Source organism: Thalia democratica, chromosome 5 (genome assembly GCF_965202585.1).
Source record: "Thalia democratica chromosome 5, ktThaDemo2.hap1.1, whole genome shotgun sequence".
Taxonomy (NCBI): Eukaryota; Metazoa; Chordata; class Thaliacea; order Salpida; family Salpidae; genus Thalia; species Thalia democratica.
The window spans coordinates 8248611-8268672 of record NC_139169.1 but is presented as its reverse complement, the minus strand read 5'-3'; positions in this window follow the sequence as shown (position 1 = coordinate 8268672).

Here is a 20062-nt window from a genome sequence, read left to right as displayed (position 1 = left end):
CCAAGAGCGGCTGTAACAAGTGTATAATTTTTAAAATAGTCAATTTTATCAAAAAAAATTTATCAAGTTTTTTTAAAAGTTTTCTACTAACCTCAAACACTGATTTAAAAGCGTTCTGGTAATATTTTTGTGTAAGAATCATATACACTCGATCAAGAATTTCATGACATTGTCTATCAAAGTAATTATTGTAGTGATCACGGTTATAACCATTGTGAAAAACTTTCTTCCAGAATTTAGTTTTTCTTGGTAGATCAGGATGTTGTCTTATATATTTCTTCTCTTTACTATAATATTGATTGAGAGGTAAATATTAGTAGGGATAAAGCCCTTATATAATCATTTGTTTTTCAAATAATGAATATTCATAATAAAAGCAAAAATGTTTCAAGTATGATTATTAGGTCTGTTAATATACCTAAAAAAATAAGTTTCTTTAATTCTAACAGCTTATTAAATTTATGTGCAGCTAATATTCCTAAGAAAAACTACAAAACAAAAACAGTTATGTTTATAATTTTAAAACTTATTTTGAAACAGAAACATTGAATTCATAAAGTATATATGTAACACTAACACTCTTAACTATACTAAATTTTTAAGTAAGTATATTTCAAATAAATTACACTTACTGGTCTACTGGATTTTCAATTTGTTCTGATACTTCTTGTAAATCAGAAACTGTACCTCTATTTCTTTGTTGCCTTATTACTTTTGATCTCGGTTCAGACTTCTTCGTCATACTCTTTTCTTGTTTAACTTTTGTTTCTTGTTTTCCACCTGTACTTCCTCTGCTCCCTGAAAATGCGTGAGCACATTGTGTTGAGCAAAACCTCTTTTTTCCAATAAAATCTTTCTTAAGTTTTTTCACTCCACATTTATACCATTCACATGTCGCATAGACGTCTTCTTGCTGTGGTTTTTATTATATTTGTGTTTCAACAATGTAAACTAATTTAGTTTAAAATGAAAAAAAATTTTGTGTGTACAACTTTTTTTATCGTTTAATTATAAAAATTTAATAGTTACAATTTTATATTTTTTAAATTTGTATTAATTTAACAATTAGTTATTTCTCGGAGAAAAGTTCAAAAATAAAACTGTAAAACAATTTAACGGTTGATAATTTTAATAACATTTATTTTGTATTGTACATTTGCGTTTAAATTTGTACTTATTATTGTTTCGGATTTTTCACTATTATAAAGTATTTAAACCAAAGAGTTTCCTTCATGAAGCTCTTTAAAGTAAAAGTAATTGTAATATAATAATAAATACATGGATGCAACTACTAAACGCTACTTAAAACTTGTGATATATTGCTTGCAGACTTGGTCACTTCCACTAGGTAAAGATTAGAAAAAGTATTGGTCATCAAACGGTGTTATAACATCTCAACTAGTTCAGCTAAGATACTTAATCGCGGATGGGAGCAGTTCAAAGCTAGGTCAAATAGATACAATCAAAATACAAGCCTACAACTTTTACAATGCACGCTTAAAAAACTTTGCAACCTTTTATTAGCAAATGATCTTTGGTAAAAGGCAAGCCAGAACAGTATTTAGCTAAACTGATCTCAAGAGAACTTGAATTAAAAGTATAAAGTTAAGCTGAAATCACATGATGTAACCTGCAACTACCCATCAAGGAGCGAAGTTCCAGATAATTAAGTAAGCTTTCTTTCAAGCTACAAGTACAAATGTTAGTTAATCCGTGAATAGATTCTAAAACGAGACGAAGCTTCTACAATTAATGTAGAATTTAAAATAAGAACTTATCCAAAAACCACTCAATCAAACGGATAAGCCTTTACTGGAAATCAATTTGGAAGATTACCTAAAACCTTGCCCTTTCCATACTCAAGAACACTAACCAATTCATCGACAAAAGCAAGTTAAAGGAGATATTGTCAAAGTAAAAAGTTTGGTTTTGTCTTACGTGTCACCGTTAAGTGAACGTGTAGTCTTATTATCCAAAACGGAAGGGTGGATGTCGCTGTAAAGCGGCCGAAAATACTTCTTAAGTATAAATTTGAATAGTTAGGTAGCCTAGATAGTCATAAACTTACGGATGAAGTAAGTTTTAAAATTTTTATGGGTAGTTTATCCACTCAAAAGGTCTTCAAAGTAACGCATTTTTTTTATCTAACTTAAATTAGTTTTTTAATAATATTTTTTTTAACGAAAATATAATTTTAAGATAACAGAAGTCTAAATTAAAGGTACCTGTTTTTATTCTTTATTACTTAAATAAAACTAAATATTTTTTATTCAATTTTTCTTTTTTCTAGAATCATAAATGTTCAATACATAAATATTTAAAACATACAAATATAATACTAAAACAAAAGTGTAAATAAAAAAAAAACATGTTTTTATTTTCAGTATTTAATAAATTAAAACTAACATAAAATTAATAGTTTAAATAACCTGTGTTTCATTCGAAGTTCTAGCCTTTTTCGATTTGATAATTGGTCTATCTGATTTTGCCTTAACTATTGTTGATATTACTTTCCAATTTCCATGTTTAGTCTGAAAGTTGTCACAAAATTAATACCAGCAAAAAATTATCTACATATATTTAGTCACTGAATTATAAAAAATTAAAAAAAAACTGTATAAACACTGTCTCTAGATATATTTAAATTTTACCAAAATCTTAAAACTGAAGGTAACCTGCTTAGTAGTTCGTAGTTTACACAATTTCAAGATAAAATGTGGTGCATTTGAGTTACTGCTACTATTTTCTGACGTTTTACTTTTCCTATCAGCATTCTAAATGTTTTAATGATTGCTCATTTAATAAAATCGTAAAAGTATGAAAGTTTAATTAAAGTAAATACTGGAATAAAAACTGTTTATAAACAGAACTTTGTTTACGTGGTGCTAATAATTTTAGTAATTAGTCTTTTAGGGTCTTTTTGCCGAGTCATTTTTTTTATTACACCTTTATTAACGAATAAAACTTTTTTGTTAAATATTAAATTCATTAATTACTTTAAAGACTTTTTAAAATATGTTCGCAAATTAAGAACCCCAACATGGTCTATAAATGTTTTTTATTTTGCCAAGTATTAAAAATATAATTATTTTATTTTGTATACTTAACAAAGTAATCTTTATTTGTCAATTAATTTATATATTCTTAAAAAGAATTAACTGAGTAAGAAGACCCTAGTTAAAGAAAAACCCAGAAAATCAACAATGTTCAATACTTGACAGTTAATAAGTATATGTTCAAACGAAAAAAACACTAAAGATAACTTACTAAATAGTGTTGAAAAAATAGATATGTTGTAATAGGTATTTTTTGAAAATTACTACACAGAAAAAAAAATGGTCAGCCTTTTGATATGGGCTCTTGTACCGACTAAATAAACCCGAACTCAAACAAAAACTAATCAATTTATCTGTATCATTCAGCTTTTAAATTCTATAAAAATTTTGTGAAGAATCAAATACAAGTAGTGTTTTAAAACTTTTGATTATCAAAAATGTCTTAAGTTTCCCTTTTTTGAATGGTTTTCGTGTTCAAAAACTGTTTTATAACTTTTTAAATATCAATTTTGTAAAATTCCTAATATAAGTGGTTTTTACTGTACTTAGATTATATTTTCTCGTCAGTTATATTGTTAAAATATTTTTAACATTAAATGTAAAATGTAAATCAGTTAAATCTTTACAAATGCATTATTTAGATACAAAGATCTTTATCAATATGCTATGCTTTAAGTTGAGTACCAACGTTGTATAATTCTTGACGAGTCTATTACTACTTTATAGTTAATTTTTTGTATAAGTATAACAACTTGCCGAGCTGTTTTACAAACTACATAGACCTGTTTACAAAGTGTAATTAAAACAAAAAATTAGAGAAGTTAGTTATTTATTTTTATTTATTGAAATCCTTAATAAATAAAATATTACAGTTATTTCATTAAACAATCCGCAAAAAATATCTTAAATATATACAGACTGTCGACTGACCGTCTATCTTTAATTTCATTAATAGGTTTTTACTTAGAACTTAAAATAAATCACTTTTAGATAGATCTGTGTGTAAACCAATCACCGTAAAATGTACATAAGTAAGGCGGCATTGAAGATATATGGAGTTTATAGATAGAAATGATTGGTAAAAGAGACTGGCGCGGTGAAACAGAACGTTTCTAAAGATGTACAACTAAGTCTCTACAAGTAGTGAAACGAAAGCGGTTGGCACAAAAATCTACCCAGCTAACAGAAAGGCAATGTATAATGTACATCAGCATTTTTTTTACCCACATAAAAAACAAAAATTACAACTGCAACTTTAATTGAAAATTATCTTAGTTATTTAAAATATTTTGATAAGCTTAAAAAACAGTATCAAGCTACTTGAAAGAACATAGTTTTCAAAATTACCTCTTCGGGAATTAAAGCTTTAAATTTTTTCTGTTTGATAGTCGACTGTGCTGAGCTACTGATATCATTTCCTGTTACTTTTCTTTTATTTCTACCAGTCTAAAATTTGAAAAAGTAAAATATTTTTATAATTGTACAATAAATATATCAAAATTAATATAAAAAATTCTAACTTTTCTTGGAACTACAGTTTCAGGCACCTCTTGTTTTACGGGTTTTAATAGTAGTTTGCTGTTATCATTTGCTTTTCTAGTTGACGCCTTGAAAGAAAATTTGTTTAAGTAACATACAACTATTACAGTATCATCCTTACATTGAACTAGAAAAATTATCAACTTAAATCTTGTAATTTTATTTAAATTTTTTTAAAAAACTACATTATTTAGCTAAAATTAGTTGAATTTATATTATTAATTATTTCTGCATTATAATGCATATCTATTTAACAGAGGCAATTTTAAGCATAAAAATCAAAACAGTTTAAGAACCTTCTGTGTTCCAACTTCTTTCTTTCCTCCTTTTTTCTTGCGACAGCTAGCAGAATAAGCATGAGCGCAACTTTTTGAACAAAATCTTTTCGTTCCATAAAAATTTGTTTTAAGATCTCTTTTGCCGCATCTTTCAAGCTCACATACAGCGAAATACTCTTCAAGGGTAGTTCCATTCTGTTTGTATAGGTTATATATTTTCAAAAGTTATAAAGTTTTTCTCAAGGTAGAACTTAAAAAATTGTTTTTTAGGATTGCTTCCTGGAAAATAAACATACATACAGTAAAATTTTACAATTAAATCGATAAGAAACTCGTGATCGATAGTGTGTTTTCTAAAAAACGTTTGTTAAATACTTTTAACTGTGATAAACATTTAAGATAAAAAAAATGTTTTAAAAAATCATCTTGAAATTCATAACAGTCTAAAGTAAGTTTGTTTTTTATTTTCTATGGTGTTGAAATTACTGTTTAGAAAGAAGTTTAATATTTTGCTTAAAACCTATAAACTTAAGTTAATATCATAAAAAAATCACTTGATGAGTAATAAACTTTAATTGCCTTGAAATACTTTATTACCTCTGTTTTTCAGTATTACTTTGAAAACATTTGCAACATACATAGTTTAATTTTAAACTAAGTTGCAAGTATTTTTCATTTTTAATAAATTAACTTTAGTTTTTGACTGATTAACTTTTAATATGAATTGTATGGAATGTAAATTGTGGTTATTTAAACATTAAAATAAAAAATATTAAATGTTAACGAATTTTAACTATATTAAAAAGAATAAATGTTTTGATATTTTATTCAAATACAAAATTAAGCGTGAAAAATATTTTAGTTAATTTAATTAATTTTCTTAAATACTAGTCGGACAAACAAATTCAACTAGTATAAAATAAAACACGTATTACCACTTATATAAGATACGAATATTTAATGATTTCAAATGAATAGACTGCAAATAGTACACCTTAATACAAATAATAAAATAATATTAATAAATTATAATCATTAAAAATTAATAAAATTTTATTTATTTACATTTTTTTTTAAATCTTTATATTTAATATTTAAGTTATTTCAAGCTACAAAATTTTGGGAAAGAAACTTACTTTGGAACCCTTAGCGTTAAGAACATCGTCGTTGTCCATTTTAAAGTTATTACTCATAATTAAAAAACTTCTGTGTGAAAAGAATATGTATAAAGAAAAGTCTATAATAAATAATAACTTGTATAAAACATTTCTTTAGCAACATTATTATTAATTTTTGTGTTTTGTTTTTAGTTTGTACAAAATATTTTGTAAAAAACTGTAAGAATGTTATTATACCTAACTAAAAGTTTTTTCAAACAACTTTTAACTTTTACAACTTTATGCTTGTAAAACAAAAAACGTAAACTAGTTTAATAGAGAAGACAATACATTTAAAATATAGTAATTTCAAAATTAATAAAAAATTAAAATTACTTTGGTTAATTAGTTAAACGAGTATTTTGTTATAAACTTACACATTTTTGTTATCGCACGATAAAATAAATACGGACTTACTTAGTCTTAGGGCTTGTTGATCGAGCAACCTATTGAATATAAATTGCACATTATTTGGATACCTTTTAACGTCTTGTCCAGGACAATTTAAACATTTAAGCAGTGGTCGTTAAGGTCGTGAAAATATGTACCCATTAAACTGCAAAAAAAAATTTGCTTCCTAGGTTGTAAAATGCTGCGCCTCTAGTGCCCGAATAACAAAACTAATTTTAATTACATAAAACGACTGCAGCAATTTTTGCGCTTTCTTGATTAAACCAAGCTTATAATTAGATTTAAAACTAACAAAAACTTATGCATTATTCATTGTTCTTTTTTCTTATTTCAACGCGTTATTTTTGTTATACGACCTTATTTAATCAATGATATTTTATTTCTACGTTTGCTAGGTTGGTATAGCGAGAATGATCGGTTCGCCAATGTTATAAAAATTAAGTAAAAACACTATCCCTAGCACGTAAATCTGGCCTGCTGAACAGAATTTGGTTACCTTTACTATTTATGCTGGAAATTAAAAAAAAAACTAAATAATTTCTTACATTACATTGTCGTAATGTATAACTTTCATTATGTTAAATTTAAAAGGTCACATAAAACTACTTGAATTTGTCAAAAAACAAAATGTTTGAGTAATTTTTCATTTTATTTTAAAAGTTCTAGACAACCTATTAGCAATTTTTTCACACCTGGCCAAACGACAAAATACTTTGTAAACACCTATATTTAACAAATAATTAACATACTAGTACGCAACTAGTATTTATGTTGATTACTATTTGATTTAAACAAATAAGCAAAAAGACAAAGACACAATATTAGCAGTTTAAAAAATTGAATTTGTTAAAGATGGTTTTACTGGTCATCTGTAATCAACTGGAAACTCAACTTCTTGTTTTTAGTTCCGTATCCTTAAATGTTTGGTTTTATAATTATTGCACTATTAAGAACAAAATGTTTCAAAGTTATATAAGCTATACTTTTTTTATTTAATAATTTTAAAACTTAAGTACTTTAAAAAAAAAAATAGTAATAAATTTAATGTGTTTATAAAACTTTTAAAACATAGTTTGATATTTACAAAAACTATTAAGTCTAACCTGTGTTTAAAAAAATCATACAAACTTTTGTCAGTTTTTTAACTAGCCCTAGTTAATCTAAATGTGTGACAAAACTGTTTGGTAAACGAAACATATGTTTTTACATATTTAAAAATTACTTTAACTACTGTATTTAATTCTGAGGTTAATACCTAGCAGTAAAAAGACGTGCTAAAATTAGAACTAAAATTTAAAACTAGAATTATCTACCTAGTTTAACCCTTAACTAACTGAGCACCGCCACAACAAGAAATTTTTTTAGGTTTGTATTCTGCAGACAAATTTAACATCTTACTTTATCTATGGCAAGGTTGTTTAATTTTGGAAAATTATTGAAACAATAATTAAGAATAAAATTCCTTTTTTTAAACAGAACTAAAAATTAAGTATGTTGTTAATATAGTAAACTGATACTTAACAAACTATATTAACATCAGATTTGAAGTTTCTAAGAAAAGTAATAATAAAAAAATACTAAAAATGAAAAACTGAAGCTTAACTTTGTTAATGAAGATTGATAACTTAAATTATCTCAGATAAATCTAATTAATTATAAAAAAAAATACCTCAATTAACTAAAAATAAAATACTATACAGTTTAAAAAAATATTTTAATGTTTAACAGTAATCAAAGCTAATAAAAATTTCTTAAAGTCTTTGTTACCAGCTAGAGTTTTAAAAACTATTTAAAATAGCTTTAAGCTGCCCTGGACCTGAATTAATTCAATAATGGAACAAGTTTAATTTGAAATACAATAAATACATCATAAATAATTATCATTATATTTATTGGAGATGTTTAGCTTCAGTAAAAAACTAAAGTACTTAAAATTTTTATTTAATTTTTCTGAAACTTAATAAAATTATAACTGACTATTTTAAACAAAATTTTGAACTTAAAAATTTTTAGGTTGTAATTATAGTTTTCTATTTAGACTTTTAAATAGATTTTGTATTACTACATTTTAATCAAAGTTCTAATTCTATGTTTTTTTTAGGTTTTGTAGCCTATACTATAAAAGTCCTGGATTTTTCCAAAATTCCAGGTTTTGTGACAATCCTGTAAAAAAACACAATTTAAAAAAAAACAAGGTTTCAAAGCTTGAAACTTATGTAAAAATACCAAACTAGCTTAATCGTCAAAAAATAAAATTCCTACCTGAACTTTTCAATTAATAACATTTTAAAGTTCAAACTAGCCTAAGGTTGTAACAACTCATAATTTAATTATTTATAGCCTTTTTTCCCAATTTTTATAATTATTTATCAAAATTAGAATAAACAGAATGAAATAAATTATTATTATTTATAATTTTAAATTTAAAAAATGAACTAAAGTAAAACAATTAATGATACAACAAATGTAAACTTTTTTAAAACTTGAAAATATATATTTGCAAGTATTTACAAGGTAGTGTTATTATAATTTAAATAAAATTTAAAATTCACAAGTACCCATTAATTTTAACATGAAGTATAAGAACTTAACTTTTATTTATGACTATTAGTGAGACTAAGTAGTTATTTACTATTTGTTTTTAACTATGATACCAAATAATCTATTTAAAAAATTTTTTGTTTTTGTATTTATTGTTTTTAGTTATTGGAATTTTCCTATCTGGCATCCTATTGTATTAAGAAAGATACTACAGGGTTGCAATTTTTGAGTGAAAAGAAAAAATTACACTTAATGACCTTAAAGTGTCCTAAGCAAATCTGATTTTTTTTAATGTTCAAAAAAATCTCAAACTAACAGCAATTTTAAGTTATAAACTTTTTAAGTTAAAAGCTTTTACAAATCATTTTTTTATTTAGAATTGGTTACAAAAAATCAAAATTTAACTGAACCAACTAACTTTTGTTAAAGACTTAGAAAAAACAAGGTTGTGATTTTAAAACATTTTCTTTAAATGTTCTGTTTTTAATTTAAAATAACCAAGCTATCCCGAGTAATCTCTGAATTTTTTTCTAGTTTCAAACAAGCATGAGTTATTCTTAGTCAATCTGGAGTTTTTTAATTACAATCTGTCATGAGTTATCTTAAATAAGTGGCAAACTTAATGTCACTAAAAACTATGCATTTCTAATATTGCAATTTTTTACTTTTTGCATTTAAAACTAGTTCTACTGTTTAGTAGCAAAGAAATTTACTTTCATGAAAAATTATCAAAAACAATGATTTTTTTGAAGTTTAAAAAAAATTTCTGATATGCTTAGGACATCTTAAGGTCATTAAGTGTAATTTTTTCTTTTCACTCAAAAAATGGCAACCCTGTAGTATTTTTCCTAATACAATAGGATGCCAGATAGGAAAATTCCAATTACTAAAAACAATAAATACAAACATAATTTTTTTTTATAAATAGATTAATTTGGTATCATAGTTTTAAATATATAGTAAATAAATACTTAGTTTCACTAATAGTCATAAATAAAAGTTAAGTTCTTATACTTCATGTTAAAATTAATGGGTATTGGGAATTTTAAATTTTATTTAAACTGTAATAACACTTCCTTGTAAATGATAATGATTATTAACCAACATGATGGAGATCCTTTAGGTTTTTTGGTTCCAGTTAATGTTTGCTGCTAAAAACTGAGATTTTACTTAGTATCAATCCATATAACTTACCTTGGAAAAGAGTATTCATACTAAACCTTAAATATTTTTAAAAGAGTACCAAAATGGTCAAATCATGAGATTAATTGGAAGAACACCAGGGATAAATTTAATTTTAAAGTTCAACTATATCGTTTAGATAAACACTAATAATGATATAAATTAATTTGTATGCTAAGGGTATTAAAAATATTAAAAAACTTAACTTAATTTATTTAAAAACAGTTTATAAAGATAATTTTTTAATTATAAAAACATAGTACATAACGAAAAGGTTATGATCTGTTGATACCTTTAAAACTTTCAAAAATTTTTACTATCGATATTTAAATGTGTGTATTTTTGATTAAATGTGTCATTTATTGTAAATATTAAAAAAAGCTTTGTTTTTTAATCGATTAGTATTAATTAAATCTTAATCGTTTGTCTTTTATAGTTTATATCTTTACATAATTCTTTAATAACTAAAAAATTGAACTAAAATGATTTACCATCCTATATTATTTCTGACTTTTTGTTCAAACAAAAAACATAATTTAATTTCTCTAAATTTAGCAAGCAATAAGAGAAAGGATTAAGTTGATAAAACAAGTTGATAAGAGAATAATTTTATAAATTTTAAGTAAATAAAATTAAAATTCAAAAATTTTTAAAAACAAGCATGATTAACATCAAACTTAAAACCTAAAAACTAAAAACCTAATCATAACAAATGAAAATTCAAAATATTCAACAATAAATACATTTTTTCAAGAAAATTAAAACATCCCGGGGCAGCCTGAAATTTTTACAATTTAACCAGCCTGAGTTTTTTGAAAAATTCAAGCTACTCTGATTGCATGACAGAGCTTAATTATATTCACAATTTAAGTTTGATATTCAAAGGATTGCAAAGATATGTACCACTAGCAAAAATAGCTTGAATAAATTATCCTGAGTTCGAAAATTATTTTTAAATGTAATAAAGCAAAAAAATGTAATGTTATGTAGTTAATCAAGGCTCAAATCTTGAAGTGAATATTGTATTGATGAAAGTACTTGAAAGCTAAAATGAAAAGCAAGGTTTCTTATGGTTCATAATAAATTCTTTCAGGCTTTCTTCAACTTTTCCAGGTTTTTAAAATAAACGTTTATCCGTTTATTTTAATTCTAAAATTAAATTAAGGTTAAAAACAGTGTTAAATTGTATAACAACAGTCAAAGTTTACTGTAGATTTACTTTAAATACATTAAGAAACTTTTTAAGAAGATCTAGAAAACTATAATAAATGACAAAAACCTATTAGCTTAATGATATAATTCCCGTGTCAAATCAACATTTAACTGCTGGACATATAAATCTGTTTAAAGTTCCAGGTTATTGGTAATTTTTGTTCAAAATTCTTTTTTTTTTTTTCAAAATTTCTCAAACTCTTGGTTTTTGTAAACTAATTTGTCGAGTTCAAGCTTTTTCTAAAGATTCCTGTTTTGTTTGAACCATTAAAAAATAATTAAAAAATAAAAGTTTTAAAGCCATTAAACAAGCCTGAAATGAAAAAAAAATTAAATAGTCTAAATTAGACCAAATAGCTACATTTAAAAGCTTAAGCTAGCTTAAGGTTTTTACAACTCTGTATCATTTTAATTTTAAGCCTATATTCCCATTATTTTTATTATATTTATTTACTATATTATTACTCATTATTACTAGAATAAAAACAAAACCATAAATTATATAATTAACTAAATATTGATTACGTTTAAAAAAATAATAAACTTAAGTAAATCATTAAAAAATACCCTAAGTGAATTTTTTTTTACTTTTCAAATTCTAGGTTTTGTAGCCTACAGTTTGAAATTCCAAGATTTTTTCAAAGACTTCAGATTTTGTGACAATCCATTAAAAATCACAAGTTTTCTAAGACAACCTGATATCAGGTATATAATTTAGCTTAAAATTTGTGAAATATACTAAACTAGCTTAAATATTCAAAAAAAATTGCCTGCCTGAACATTAGAAGTAACAACATTTTAAAGTTCAAACTCGCCTAAGGTTGTGAAAACTCATAATTAATTATTTTCAACCTATTTTCCCAATTTTTATCATTAAATATCAAAATTAGAATATACAAAATGATAAAAATTTAAAAATAAAATAATTATTGATAACATTTTGTTTAAAAAATGAGCTAAGGTAAAACATTAACAAATACATAAATGTGAAATTTTTTGAAACTTAAAAATACACATTTGAAAGCATTTATAAGGTAGTGTTATTATTATTTAAACAAAAACAAAAATTCACAAAACCATTAGCTATAACTTTAAGTACTAAAACTTAACTTTTATTAATAACTATTATTGAAAATAAGTATTGTTTTACTATTTATTTTCAACTATTATACTAAAATAACATACTTGGAAAATGTTTAACATTTGTATTTGTTTTAGTTATTTGTTTTTTCCTATGTAGCATATTGTAATAAGATAAATATTACACGCCTGCCATATTTTGGTGAAAAACAAATTACCTGAACGACCTTAAGATGTCCAAGTAATTCAGGGTTTTTTTTGATAATCTTTAAAAAATATCAAAATAATAACTGTTTAAGTTATAAACTATTTAAGTTTAACGCTTTTCTAAATCTTTTTTTATTTAGAATTGGTTACAAAAATTCTAAATATAACTGAAGCAACTAACTTTTGTTCAATATTTAGAAAAAAACAAGGTTGGGATTTAAAATATTTTTTTTTATTGTTCTGTTTTTAATTTAAGTTAATCAAGCTGGCCCGAGTAATCTCTGACTTTTATCTAGTTTCAACTAGCATGAATTATTCTTAGTCATTCTGGGTTTTTTAAAATTCAAACTGTCATGGGTTATCTTTAGTATGTGGCAACCTTAATGTTATTTTAAACTAGACATTTCTTACATTGGATTTTTTTTACTTATTTCAATTTAAACTATTTTAGCTGTTTTACAGCAAAAAATTTAACTTATATGAAATTTTATCAAAAACAATAAAAAAGATTATTAACTAACATGTTAGATTTACGTTTGGTTCCAGTTAATGTTTGCTGCTAAAAACTGAGATTTTACTAAGTATCAGTTTATTCCACTTACCTTAGAATACTCATACTAAAGCTTAAATTTTTTGAGAAGAGTACCAAAATGGTCCAATGATGGTCTAACAATTTTAATTGAAAATAAAACACCAGGGATGATTTAATAAAATGTTTGTCTATATCGTTTAAATTAAAAACTAGTTGATAAGAGAAGGGCTCCAAAGTAAAAGATTTACTTATTTAACTAATTGAAATCAAGTTGTAGATAAGTTGTTTTCCTTTTTTTATTTATAGTCTATCTTAATATATATTTTAATAAATCAAGTTTTTTTAGTAAATAAAAAATTTAGACGAACTAGATATGGTTGCAAAAATCACATAAATATGTTATAAGTTATTTTATCAGAAAAGTAAACTTAAAGTTCAGTGTGATTCACGTATTTGCTGAGTCATCATTTTCTTTACAAATTTTAAGTTTTTTTTAAGTTTATATTCTTATCCTTAACCAACCCTACCCAAATCATATTAAAAATGTTTCAAAATTTATAGTTCTTACAAATAAAATTAAAAATACCAAGAATAAAACCTTGTTTTTTTTTTTACTTGTCAGAAAATATGTTAACTAGAACTTTGCCTTGTACAGAATATTTAGATTTTACTCTTCACTTTTAAATTTAAGCTTTTAATCAAAGTTTATTATTATTATCTAATCAAAGTTTGATGATAGTAAAAAAATACTTTTTTTAATCTAAGTATTACAGCTATCATAATACAAATCATCTGATTAAATAATATATAAAGCAATAACGAAATAGATTACTAATTTTTAAATCTTATTGAAAATAATATCTGATTATTTTAAAAAGATTAATCTTATAAATTTTGACTATTTTAAAATCAAAATTTAAATTTTTTTGAAAAAGCATGATTTACATCAAACTTAAAACCGAAGAAATAAACACCTAATTAAATAAATAAAAACTCAAAATATACAACAATAAATATATTTTTCAAGAAAACTAAAAAATCCCTTAGCAGTCTGAATTAAAAAAAAAAAGTTAACCAGCCTGACTTTTTTTAAAAACTTCAAGCTACTCTGATTGCATGAAAGAGATAAATTATATTGATAATTTAAGTTTGATATTCAAAGGGTTGCAGAGATATGTACTACTCACAAAAAATAGCTTGAATAAATCATCCAGAGTTTGTAAAAGATGTTTAAATATACTAAAACAAAAAAAATTGTAATGTTATGTAGTAAATGAATGCTAAAAGCTTAAAAAAATATTTTATTAATGAAAGTACTTGAAAGCTAAAATGAATAGCAAGGTTTCTTATGGTTCTAAACGAATTTCTTTCAGGTTTTCTTCTACTTTTCGGGGTTTTTGAAAGTAAACATTTTTCTATCTATTTTTAATTCAAAAATTAAATTAAGGTTAAAAGTGGTGTTAAGTAGTATAACAACAATCAAAGTTTACAGTAGAGCTACTTTAACTGTGTTTTTATTAAGAACACTAAAAATTATGACAAAAACCTTTTAGCTTAAGAATATATTTATCGTGTCAAATTAACATTTAACTACTGAACATACAAATTTGTTTAAAGATCCAGTTTTTCTTTTCAGAATTTGTCAAAATTTTGGTTTTTGTAGACTTATTTGGCTCTGGGTCAAGCTTTTTCTAAAGAATTCTGTTTTATTGAAATCATGAAAAAAAAATTAAAAGCCATTAAAACAATCCTGAAAAAAAACCTTTAACAATCTAAATTAGACCAAATAATTACATTTAAAAGTTTAAGATAGCTTAACGTTTTTATAACTCTGTATTATTTTGTATTATTTTAATTTTAAGCTTATTTTCCAATTTTTTTAAATTACTTATTAAAACCAGAATAAAATCAAACAAATGAATTTTATAATGATTTAGTTATTGATTATATTTTTATAGAAAAAATAAGCGAAGGTCAGTCATTCAAAATTAAACTAAACTAAAATTTTTTGATTCTTAAATTTATAGGTTTTTCTTGGTTTTGTATCCTAAACTATGAAATTTCATGATTTTTTCAAAGATTACAGGTTTTGTGACAATCCAGTAAAAAAAAACAAGCTTTTTAAGAAAACCAGATTTCAAAGCTATATAATCTAGCTTAAAATTTATAAAAAAATACAAAACTAGCTTGAATGTTAAAAAAAATATTTTCACCTGAACTTTTCAAATATTAACATTTATAAGTTCAAACTAGCCTAAGTTTGTAACAACTCATAATTAAATTATTTCTAACCAATTTTCCGAATTTTTCTAATAACTTATAAATTTAGAATTGAAATAATTATTTATAATATTTTGTTAAAAAAATGAACTAAAGTAAACCATTAAGTAGTACAATAACTGTGAAGATTTTTACAACTTGAAAGTAAAATTTTTAAGTATTTTCAAGGTAGTTTTATTATAATTTAAATAAAATCAAAAATTAACAATAACCCATTAATTGTATGTTGATGTATAAGAACTTAACTTTTATTAATGACTATTATTGAAATTAAGTATTAATTAACTATTTATTTTAAACTATGATACCAAAATAACTTATTTAAAAAATGTTTAACATTTTAATTTCTTGTTTTCCTACTAGCATACTACTATATTAAGAAAAATATTACAGGGTTACCATTTTTTGAGTGAAAAAAAAACTCAACAACATTAAGATGTCCTAAGTAATTCAGGTTTTTTTTGTTAATCTTCAATAAAATTCAAAATAATAATTATTTAAATTATAAACTTTATAAGTTAAAAGCTTTTCTAAATCTTTTTTAATTTAAAATTCGTTTAAAAAATTGAAAATTAAACTGAAGCCACTAACTTTTTTTTCAATATTTAGAAAAAAAGGTTGTGATTTTAAAACAATATATTTTATTGTTTTGTTATTAATTTAAAATAACCAAGCTGGCCCTAGTAATCTCTGATTCTTTTCTAGTTTCAAATTAGCATGAGTTATCCTTATTTGTTCATAGATTTTTTAAATTTCAAACTGTCTTGAGTTATCCTGAGTGATGGTAGCCTTAATGTAATTATAAAACTAGACATTTCTAACATAGCATTTTTTTGTTTTACTTTTTGCATTTAAAATTAGTTAAACTGTTTAATAGCAAAATAAATTAACTTCTATGAAATTTTATATAAAACAATAAAAAAGATTATTAACTAACATGTTAGAGACCCTTTAGGTTTTTTTGGTTTCAGTTAACTTTTGCTGCTAAAAACAAAGATTTCACTTAGTATCAGTTTATTCCACTTACTTTGGAAAAGAATAACCACAGTAAAGTTAAATGTTTTGAGAAGAATGCCAAAAGGATCAAATAATAAGATTGTATATTTGATTAAATGGAAAATAAAACACCAGGGATTAATTTAATTTTAATTTTTAACCATATCGTTTATATTAAACACTAAACATAATATAATTTAATCAGTTTACTAAATGTATCAAAAATATAAAAAATCTTAGAGTTTATAATGATAAATTTTTCACTTATAAAAACATAGTACATTATGGATAAAGACGAAAAGGTTATGTTCTGTTGATAACTAAAAAACGTTCAAAAATTTTTATTATCAATATTTAATAGTGTTTAGTTTGAATTAAAGGTGTCATTTATTGTAAATGTTAAAAAATCTTTGTTTTATAATCAATTAGTATCAATTATATGTTAACCATTTTTTTTTATAGTTTATATCTTTACATTATTTTTTTTATAATTAAAAAATTGCACTTAACTTTTTTTTGCATCGTATTGTATTTCTGAATTTTTGTTTAAAAAAAAAAATTTTTTTAATATATTTCTAAAATCATCAAGTAGTAACTTTTTAATTCTGATAATTTGAAAAAAGTAATCTTTTTGTGACTAAGTGAAGTTAAAGTAACTATCTATAAAAAATAATGAAAATGTGGAAATAAAGCAAAACGAAAATAAATTTTATATAAAATAATATATAACTAGTTGATAAGAGAAGGGCTCAAGAATAAAATATTTACTTTTATAACAAATTGAAATCAAGTTGCAAAGAAGTTGTTTTTCTTTTTTTTTTAGTCTATATATATTTGCAATATATATTTTGATAAAACAAGCTTTTGCTTTTTAGTTGTAAATACAAACTTTGATAAACAATAGGCTGCAAAAATTACATAAATATATTTAAAGTACTTCTATTAGAAAAGTAAACTTAAAGTTCAGTGTGATTCACGTATTTGCTGAGTCATCAATCATTTTACAAATTTTAATTTTTTTTTAAATTTATATTCTTATCCTTAACCAACTCTACCCAAATCATATTAAAAATGTTTCAAAATTTATAGTTCTTACAAATAAAATTAAAAATACCAAGAATAAAACCTTGTTTTTTTTTTTACTTGTCAGAAAATATGTTAACTAGAACTTTGCCTTGTACAGGATATTTAGATTTCACTCTTCACTTTTAAATTTAAGCTTTTAATCAAAGTTTATTATTATTATCTAATCAAAGTTTGATGATAGTTAAAAAAATACTTTTTTAAACTAAGTAATTCAGCTATCATAATACAAATCATCTGGTTAAATAATATATAAAGCAATAATGAAATAGAATACTAATTTTTAAATCTTATTGAAAATAATATCTGATTATTTTAAAAAGATTAATCTTATAAAGTTTGACTATTTTAAAATCAAAATTTAAATTTTTTTTTGAAAAAGCATGATTTACATTAAACTTAAAACCGAAGAAATAAACACCTAATTATAATAAATAAAAACTCAAAATATACAACAATAAATATATTATTCAAGAAAACTAAAAAATCCCTGGGCAGCCTGAATTAAAAAAAAAAAGTTAACCAGCCTGACTTTTTTTAAAAACTTCAAGCTACCCTGATTGCATGACAGAGATAAATTATATTGATAATTACAGTTGGATATTCAAAGGGTTGCAAAGATATGTACTACTTACAAAAAGTAACTTAAAATAAACATCTAGAGGTGGAAAAAAAAATTAAATATAAATAAAGCAAAAAAATGTAATATTATGTACTAAATGAAGGCTAAAAACTTAAAAAAAGGTTGTATTAATGAAACTACTTGAAAGCTTAAAAATCACATAAATAATCAACATGAAAAATAGCTCACTAGCTTTAAGTTTGTTGGAGCTATTTACCTTTAAAAAAATTGTTTTATATCGTTATTTCCAAGGATAAGATATCGTTATTTCCAGGTGGTTTATTTTTTTAATTAGCTATACTTTATAGAATTTTATTTAATCATTAAGTCTCTTACTGCAGTTATTGAGTAATAAGCTTATTTTTTTAGATATGAACAAGTAACGTTTGTAATTTTATTGGCTTTTTATAGTAAAGTAGAAGCAAACTCAAACAGTAAAAAAGGCTACTTTATTTAAAACTTACATTTTCTTACAAGTATATAAAATTGATTTTTTATGAAGCAATTAGTTGCAACCTCCTTGTGTGCGTGCAGTGCAAGTAAATTTTGTTTGGCTGAATGTAATTGACCAAAATGGCTCAAAATTCACCTATCAAAATACAAAAGAGTAATGGTAATAATAGTTTCTTAAAAGAGAAGTTACCTTAATTCATTCTAATTTAGTTAGTTATGCTTAGCATACTCAAATCTTTTATTGTAGTTAAAAGCTAAACGTGTAAAGCATTTTTTAAAAGTTTGTTTAAAAAAAAGTGGATGTTAGTTGTACATGATTTTAAACACAATTTAAGAATAAGTTTATTAAATAATGAGCGTACACTGTACAAGTACACACATTAAAACTTTTTTAAAAATTTTAAGTTTTTTACAACAGTGAAAATCAGCCTGGAATATTTAAATTTACTGTAACCTAAACTTTTAATAGTAGACAAAGTATTTTTTTTATTTTTTAACAATACTTTAAGTAGTTATCTTAAGTTTTTTACCAAATCTTTTTATTAAACAAAAAGTACAAGTTATTTTTAATTTGGATTTTACTAGAAAATATGTATTTTGTTATTTAATATTAGCTATTTAGTAATAGAGTTTACTTTTTTTTAGCAAAACTTATTAATTAATTCTTTTAATGACATAAAAACATTCCTATTTTGTTTTTTTTTGTGCATGTCATATAAATAGAAGTAATATAGATAAAAAAGAATCTAGAATAATTCATTTAAATTTTGTTTACTTAGAAACTTCATATATGTTGATTGAGATTGTTTGTCGGTTGTTTTGAGGTTTTAATAAATAAATGTTGAATATAAAGTACCTCTAAAGTTTATATAAAATTCAACATTTGCTTGTACACAATTGAATGTTTTCTGAAAGAGAGTCAAAATTTATGTTGAACTTATACCTAAGGTTTGATTTTGTGTTTATTTATAACATAGATCATTATTTATCAACAAATTAAGTTATTTTGAAACTTTAGTTGAAATACAAGCAACTTATAAATATTTAAAATTACTTTTAGAACTTTGTAACTAATATAAAGTTATTTTGTTACTGTTTTATTAAAAATTTTCTACATACTATCTGTTAGTTAATTAGCTATAGTTTGAAAAGTATTTTTTTTAGTGGATTTGTTTACTTTTTGATCAATGATTTGAGTAATCGTTTTTGATTAGAAGTATATTTTTTTGAAATAGCAATTTATTTCTTTTACATTTCTTTGTGCAATTTTTTTATAAATCACTTTTAAAATAGTAAATAGTATAATTTTTTTTAAGAAAACAGAGTACAGTAAAGTCAGAAAACTTTTGACCTAGTTTAAATTAAAACAAGCTGGATAAAACTCTTAACTTTCCTATGAATCTATCTTTAACAACAAATTTTTAAATTAAAAT